We start from the raw sequence: 9,224 nt of genomic DNA, 5'->3' as shown, positions 1-9,224 counted from the left end.
TTAAAAACATTCATATCTGTACCTTCTGGGCCCATTTCAACAGACATTTGGCCCCATTTCTTCTTCTTCTTCTTCTTCTTCTTCTTCTTCTTCTTCTTCTTCTTCTTCTTCTTCTTCTTCTTCTTCTTCTTCTTCTTCTTCTTCTTCTTCTTCTTCTTCTTCTTCTTCTTCTTCTTCTTCTTCTTCTTCTTCTTCTTCTTCTTCTTCTTCTTCTTCTTCTTCTTCTTCTTCTTCCCTGATTGCATCATCACAAATGCTCCATGCTACAAATAATAAGTCTCCCCGTTGGACATTGGACAAGTACAGTACATTAACTAATGAAAACATTTACAGACACAAAATGGTCATATACACATTTAAAAAAGCAAAACTTTGAAGTGCTAATGTTTACTTCCCTTGTAGGACAGGAGAGTCCAGCTCTCGAAAACCAATGGCGCGGTCCCAGTTCCATTTTCGCTTCCATTTCTTTCCAATCGTGCACTCTGCCCCGTCCATTTCTTACCAATCAAATCTCCCCTTTTCTGCAGCTCCATTTCTTGCCAATCGGGACCCCTCATGCTCGTCCATTTCTTGCCAATCAAATGCGGCAACGTAGCGTTTAAACGCATCGGGGTAGAATCTGATGACAGCGACAGCGTTCAAGAATGCAGCGGGATATTACGTTATTCTCAAGGTAAAAAATGAAATTAAATCGTTAAATGGTCAAGCGGAAAACCAAGCTAACGGTCGTTTGATAGTAGCAGAGACAATATACTTTTATTCTGCCGTTTCTGATAGCAATTTAGCTGGACTATGTAACTAACGGAAATTTACCTGAAAGATCAGGTAAATTAGCCACATGGTGTAATTATCAATGTGTTAGCTATTATTATGATGTTCTGTGGAGCAATGACATAGCAATGACATAAGCCGCGTTTCCACCAAAATTACCCGGAACTTTCAGTCCCAGGAACTACTTTACCAGGAACTAAAAGGTTCCTTCAGCCAATGGTTGTCTGCGTTTCCACCGGGGTCTAAAGTCCCGCGAAGATCAGGCAAATTAGCCCACTGACATATGAAAAAGCGACGTTGTCGTCGGTCCATCTGTCATATGATTTCTTCTGTAACCCCATACTACCACCGAAGTAGCCTACATTATTTTCTAATAACCGGGACAGCCCGGAGGGGTTTATTCCACTTATATACAACGGGTTACCAACAATGACTATATATGGTTACTTTTGTATGTATTGATTTTTATCGATTTAATCACATGGAATTGAAATATTCTTCTGCAGCCGTTTGGGCATATTTTACCGTTGTCAAGCAAAACTGTCGTTGGTAGTTGAACTTGGACCGTTATACAACAAATAGGATATAACAGACCAATAGTCAGATTGTAACTGTTTTATATATCCTCTCAAACACATTCATTATGTTTTTATGCGAACATTCGCTTTCATGTCTTGACATCCGAAGCGACAGAATGCATTCACATTGTTGTAAACAATTTGCTGTTTGATTACTTTCTCATCGTCAATTCTATATAGGCTAATCGCAAAATGACAAGAATAGAACGAAAACTCGGACTTGCGTGAAAATTTAAATTAGTAGTGGTACAGCCACTGTTTGTTTTCCTTCGAAGTTACTGCTAGCTGAGCAGCGAAGTGTGCCCTCCAGATGCGAACCATGCACCATAAATTAGTCCATAGTCTTCCTGGTCTTTTTGTGGAATTGAAGAATGGCAGAGTAAAATTATGGCAGTCTGAAAAAGCTAAAGGTACGATTACTAGAATTAACCTGTTATTTTACCATGACAAAAAGTGCGGAAGGTGATTTCCAGTTTGCTTTTACTGTATCACCAATGTGAATTACGCAGAACTACCGCATACCTCACATAACTGTATCAAACGTTTTGAGTCCATTACAACGGGCTAACAAAGAAAATCCGGAAGAAAATATTCAGCAACCGAATTAATCCGTTTGAATGTTTTAGTACGTAATATGCTGTCCCAGCACGAATGCTTAGCATTTTATAAAACGAATACTAAAGCAAGAAAAGAACAGAAGAGCACACGTTATAATTCCAAGACGTTGGCAGGCTATAACCAAAAGTAGGCTACTGCGCCGCATAACATACAAGTTTGATTTGAAGTTATTATGAAAATAAATCGGGTTGCGCCTGCATATTTTTAAACATGGCACCTGAAAATAGACACAAAAAAGTGCTGCGAGTACTCGACCAATAAGAAATGTTCAGCGCTGCAAGCTCCACCCAAAAGGTTCCTGTACTTTCGGAAAGTACTACCCCCCGAGCAGGAACCTTTTGGGGGGTAAAACAAAGCCCCCGGAACTAAATTTAGACCCTAGTTCCTGCGGTGGAAACGCACTGAGTTCCTTAAAAGGTTCCTAGTTCCGGGGTATAGTTCCTGCGGTGGAAACGCGGCTATAGTCATATAAATTGTAGTTTCATTGTATAGTAAACATAGACTGATAAAATTCCTTGCACTGACAGTGATTCCCTGTTAAGTTGACATGAGTTGAATATAAATCAAGTCAGATCACCTGCTGCAGCCCCTGCTCCTTCTGTCCCCACTGCAGTGACCTCACACACATCCTCCCCACAGCCAACACTGAATTTAGGAATGGTAATGGCCTACCATCTTTTAAGTTTCCTACTGCTGATCTCTTTACTTTTTTATTTATTTATTTATTTATTTTACCACGACAACAAACTTAACTAGACTGTTTTATATGTTATTTGGAATGGTTCTTTTCTTTTCTGGGGTTATTTGTATTTTTTTATTTAATTTATTTCCCCATATTCTCACATGTCATTCTCTCCCAGTTTGTAAAAGCTTGACCTGGTGGTACACATAATGCTGCTGCAATACCAAACCTTAATTTGGCTAAGAAGTCTGCTCAGTTTGTTGGAGCACACATGATTTAATTACATAGTTTAGTATTAAATGCAATTCATCTTTGGATCATATATTGATTAATTTATATATAATAATTGAAGCCATTGTGACATATTATGAAATGACTTTAGCTGCTGTCTTTTGTGTGATTGTATTTGTATGCCTTCTTACTCCTTACTCCTGTTTCCAGTCCACCTGGATTATTTTTCAACTGACAGTGCTTGTGTGTGTGTTCATGCATGTATATGTGTGTGTTTGTCACACTGTCTACATATGCCCTGTACTATCAGAGTGGATCTGCTGCAGCTGGTCCTGCACCTGCTCCCACCAGCACTGTAAACAGTCCCCGTGCTGTCCTGCCTGTGATCACTCCCTGTGCTACCCTGCCTGTGTTCACTCACTGTGCCGTCCTGCCTGCTTCAGCTGATCCTCTGGCTCATTCCCCACAGAGACAAGGCAAGACATCCCGTTGGCAGACCAGAAGGTGATTGCAGCTTCACTGTGAGAATACCAGAGGCTGTGGAGTGACCTGAAGCTGTGGTACCAACCACCTAATCTACAACCGGGCTCCCACACCAGAGCACTTTCTCAACCACAGGCTCCTGGTGTGGATGCCCTACCACCAGCGGAATGTCAGCTTACGTGTTCCAGTGTGGCCAGTAGCTACCTGGGTGTGGTATTCATAAGAGGTGTGGCAGGTCCCGGACATCGGCCGATACTACCTTATGATTACCCTCAGGTGCACTGGCTGCAGAGTAACCCACCAGTTATTCAGTAAGACCACAACTGTAAATTCACACAGAAAATGTGAGAAATTCAGAACTGATGCAACAGGGTACAGCCAGTACAAAGGCACACTATACTGCCCAAACACAGAGACCATGCCAAAGTGGCTAGAGGACATTAAATAGAAATGTAAAAAATATAACTTGTTTTTACCCTTTTGTAAATAATATTTGTACGTGGGTTATTTAAAGTTATATTTTATTCAATCTTTGGGATATAACATGGGGGGGCACGGTGGTTCGAATCTCGACTTGTGGCCTTTCTGTGTGGAGTTTGTATATTCTCCCAGTGTTTGCAAGGGTTTCCTCCGGGTACTCCGGTTTCCTCCACAGTCCAAAGACATGCAGGTAGGCTAATTGGAGACTCTAAATTGCCCATAGGTATGAGTGTGAGTGAATGTTGTGTGTGCCCTGCGATAGATTGGCGGCCTGTCCAGGGTGTATTCCTGCCTCTCGCCCAATGCACACTGGGATAGGCTCCAGCACCCCCCATGACCCTGCTCAGGATAAGCAGGTATAGATAATGGATGGGTGGATATAAAAAAAATTTTAATCACAAGTTAATCTTGTGAATAGTTTAAAATGAATCCTTCATATTGATGCTTTGTGAAATTTTATAAGATCTGCTCATGCTATATTTTTGTACAGTTATATATTTGTGGTTATAATTTGTTTAATAGCTATACTGTGTTTTCTCATTTATTTTTTCAATGTTATTTAAATAAAAGTGTTTAACTTCTTATATAGTTGATAGATATTAATTGTTTATTGAAATAGCCTTTACTGTTTAATCAAAGGGAACACATTAGGGCTACTTTATTACACAATACACATAAAATTAGTCTGTTTACCATAGATAAAAAAATAATAAAGTATAAAATAACAAAAGAGAAAGAGTTTGTATGATCGCTAAAATCAGATTTATATATGTCTCAGGTGGGGATCAAACTCATTACCTCAGCATTCCTACCCTAAAAAGAAAAATGTAGTGATTTTCAATAATTCTCCATATTTTTTTTAGAAAATTGCTACATGAAAACACATGGAGAAGAATCCTAAACTTTTTCAGTTTTCCTTTCTTCTTCATTTTTCCTCTTCATTTCCTTTTTTTCCTTCATTTTTCTTCTTCCCCCTTCTTCCCTCCATTTTTCCTTCTTCCCCCTCTGAAGTAAACTATTGTCCCCCAGCCTGAGCACAGTAGGTAGCGCATGTGCTTATGGAAGTTCTTGGAAGACTTACAGACTCAGGTTCAAATCCCCCCTCATATGGAAGCAAACTTCTAATTTTTTACACTGTCTTGCTGGCTAAATCAAGATAAAATATTTAAACTGGCGCTTTTCCATCTATAAAATGTTTGCGGGAAGCTCATTTATATGTATTTCTGAAATCAAAATACAAAAACACCCACACTTTAGACAGTTCCACTTTCAGCATTTTCATTGAGTTTAACAATAGTGTTGTAGTCTGTATTCCCGGTCACTTGTCTCCCCAGTACTGTCTCTGTGTCTGTGTTCCCTGAGCTGCTTCACTCCCCTGTACTTGTGTGATTTCACTATTCGGGTGGTTCCGGGTTTTCGTGGTTTCCCCCCTTCTTTCCAGTCTCGCTTTACTTACTTCCTGCCTATTTCTAGTTTTACTAATTTCTACTAATCCCTACTAACTTATAGATTGTAAAGTACTAACCTCACTAATATACTAACATGTGAATATTACTAATGGACTAACACACACTAGTTTTGGGTTTTTGATAGTTTAGATCACTATACTAATACATTAACCAGTCTCCCCTTTTCCATGCTGCGCTGTAGCTCCGCCCCTTTTCTTTCTAGCCTGCTCTAACGCTGAGTTCTGCAATTGCCTACACCTGTCTCTTGCTCTAACTGCACCTCTCTCTCTCTGCACGTGTTTACCTGCTTCACCCAGGCCGTCTATTATCATTGTTGTCTATGTGATTCCAGTCCGCGTTTTGTCAGTCCCCTGTCATTGAATTAGTTTTCCTAATGTTCTTCACCTGGATGTTGTTTGTTACTCCTCCCTCACTCACTTAACCCCTCCTTGATACCTTCCCCAGTGTTTAAATGTCAGTCTTTTCCACCAGCTCAGAGTCAGAACGTTGATCGTATTCATTGTGCCGATTATTTGTAAGCCTTTGTCTATCGAGATTCCTGCGACACCCCTTTGCCCGACTTCGAGTTTGCCTGCCCCTTTTGGTTTTGTTTGCTTCTGGTTCGACCTTCGCTTTGCCTTGACTTCTCTTTTGCCTGTCCCTTTGTACTTTCGCCATTCTGATCTCCTGGTTTTTGATTTTTTGCCTGTCTTTTCACTATTCTTTTGGAAACTCGATTCGGCACCGTCCTCTCTCTGATTACCTTGCTTCGAACCTCGGACTGAATAAAAACAACGTTTTTTTGGATTTCCCTGGTCTGCGTGTGGGTCCTTACACAGAACATCACAAATAGCTACTTTGCTAACAAGACAACAGACCAGAGTATAAAGTTACTACAGATACAGATGCCTCCGAAATTAAACTCCAACACCTGCATTGTGATTCAGTCTGGTAGGTAATGTTACCAGTCGTATAGAAACAGGTGCAAGATAATGGCTTCTTCAGGTACCAATAACTGAATGTTGAGTTGGTAACTGACCAAATTCCCAAGAGAAATCCATACTTGCAGTAAATATAATCTGCGACAGAAATGTATAGTAAGGTGCAAATAAAGCATGTAAATTTGTTTTTTCTTGCTATTATTTCAATATTCTTAAATTTTAGATTAAATTAAAGAGTACATCACAGGAATTCATTTTTGTACCCTGTAGGGGACATTATTCTCTAGTCATAATCTCGAGAAACATATAATCTACTAGGCTGAAACCTACACGACAACTGACATTTACTGAAATAAAATGAATAATATTTTGAAAATATTTTTATTGAAACATGTTTTTGTCTTCCAAGATGTTTATATTTTGTTGAAAACTTTTTAATACTTTTTTCTGGATATAACACTAATGTTAAAACACAAATTTGAAAATATTAATTTTCAACCTTCAACATTAATTTTCAAAAATTGTCAAAGGGTGACCATTAAATTCCCCTAAAAAAGTTTAATACAGATTCACATCATTGTCATTAAAAATGCTTGTTATTCAACCAGCAATAATTTCAATCAGAGTAATCTTATACTGTAGTAGGTACATATTTATCACATTTATGGAACAATGATACAACTAAAAATGTCTGGGGCAAAACAGAAAAAAGTTAGGTGACCTTTCATGTTGCTGTAGAAATCTTTTTTTTTTAATTTTTTTTTTTAATCATTTTAACAATATTTCATTTCACACTTCTAAAAGGCAAGTATTGTGAACTAATGGTTGTATTTAATGGTCTCCTTCAATTTTTTTTTTCAATTCTTCAACATTTATATAAGTATGCATTGTACACAGGAGGCCTTGCAATAGATTGGCAACCTGTCCAGTGTGTATTCCCACTTCTTGCCCAATTCATGGTGGGATAGATGATGTTTGTCCTCTTAGCATGGAGACCATTGATGCTTTAGACCATCACATAGGCAGGATTAGCAGATTATTCTTTTTGTGGAGTTAGTGTTTGTATGTCCATGATAGCAGACTGCACTTTCTGGGGGAGTTAGTGTATGTATGCTCATGATAGCAGACTGCACTTTCTGGGGGAGTTAGTGTATGTATGTCCATGGTAGTAGACTGCACTTTCTGGGGGAGTTAGTGTATGTATGTCCATGATAGCAGACTGCACTTTCGGACATTTCAAGGGGATGCAACACATTGACAGCTAGGTGGCAGCAACACTTCAGGTTATTGGTACAAAAAATTCATATTCTTCAAAGTGTGATTGAGAGAGATGGAGAGGACTATCTGCACGTTCTATCATGAATCTTATGCTCTGAGTTTTAAAAACTCCCAAACACAAAGGTCTATAATAATGAAATGTGATAACTCTGTACATACAATGTAGTCCATACCTATTTTGGACAGTGGCACATTTTTTTGTTGTTTTGGTCCTGTACTCCAGCACATTCAATTTTAAATGAAACAATGACTATGAGGTTAAAGTACAGTATGAGGTTAATTTATTAGTATTTACATCCATATCCAGTGGTTCATGTAGGAATTATAGCCCTTTAAGTCATCCTATTGAGTGGACCAAAAGCAATGCAACAAATTTATATAATTTGAAATAAAGTCATCGTATTTTGTATTTGGTTGCAAATCATTGGCATTTCATGACTACCTGAAGTCTGTAACCCAGACACAAGACGCTGGGTATCTTCATTAGTGGTGCACTGCCGGGCCTGTAATGCAGCCTGCCATGTTCAGTTTTTTTGGGGCTTTATGGCTTCAATTTTGTCTTTAGCAAGTGAACTGCATGTTTAGTTGGATTTAGGTCTGGTGATTGACTTAGCCAGACAAGAACATTCCTGAAAAACTCTTCTGGTTGCTTCAGCCGTGTGTTTGAGGTCATTGTCCTGTCCAATGTGTTTTGAAGCATTTGAATCTCAGCAGATGTTTCTGTACAATTCCGAATTCATCTTGCTGCTACCATCAGCAGTCACATTATCAATGAAGAAAAGTAAGCCAGTTTCAGTGGCAGTCATACTTATCGAAGCCATTATACAACCTTCACCGTGTTTCAAAGATGAAGGAGTGGTGCTTCCGATCATAAGCAGGGTCTGTCTTTCTCCACACATTTTTCTTTCCAAAAATTTTGGTACAAGTTAATACTAATCTCTTCTGCCCATAAGACTATGTTACAGAGCTTTGTTTTTAAACTGCACATTTTAGCAAACTCTAACCTTGCTGTTCTGTTCTTGAGGCTTACCATTGGTTTGCATCCTGCAGTGAACTCTCTGAGGTTATGGAGGAGTAGTTGTCTATTTTAGTCTTTGACACATCTATGCCTACATTCTGGAGAGTGTTCTTGATTTGTTTGACAGTTGAATTTTCCACCCTGTGATGCCCTGCTTTACTGGCATTGATACTTCTTTGGCCCTGATGTTGAGCACCAAGAGAAAAAGACTCCAAAGGCAAATTCCACACCTATAATCAACTGTAGACCTTTTGTTAGCTATATTGTGCATGAACTAATGATGCAATAACACACAGCTGGCCAAGAAACAGCTGAGCAGCCAACTGTCCAACTGCTATTAAAGCTGACAGTCTGAACTTTAACCTCATATTCATTGTTCCATTTCAAATACAATGTGCTGGAGTACCATGTCAAAAGAACACACTGTTACTGTCCAAATACTTACTGAATGCACTGAATAACACAACAGTTAGCAACATCACAGCGATAGAACCAAAATTTGATTTATAAAAATTTTTACATTTTTTATTGGTTCTGTTATGGTAAATGGACTGCATTTATATAGCGCTTTTATTGCTTTACAATTGATGCCTCTCATTCACCCATTCACACACACACACTCACTCACACACCAGCGGTGAAAGGCTGCCATGCAAGGTACCGATCAGCTCATTGGGAGCAATTAGGGGTTAGGTG

Source organism: Anguilla anguilla, chromosome 2, assembly GCF_013347855.1.
Source record: "Anguilla anguilla isolate fAngAng1 chromosome 2, fAngAng1.pri, whole genome shotgun sequence".
Taxonomy (NCBI): domain Eukaryota; kingdom Metazoa; phylum Chordata; class Actinopteri; order Anguilliformes; family Anguillidae; genus Anguilla; species Anguilla anguilla.
Note: the sequence above shows the minus strand (reverse complement) of the source record.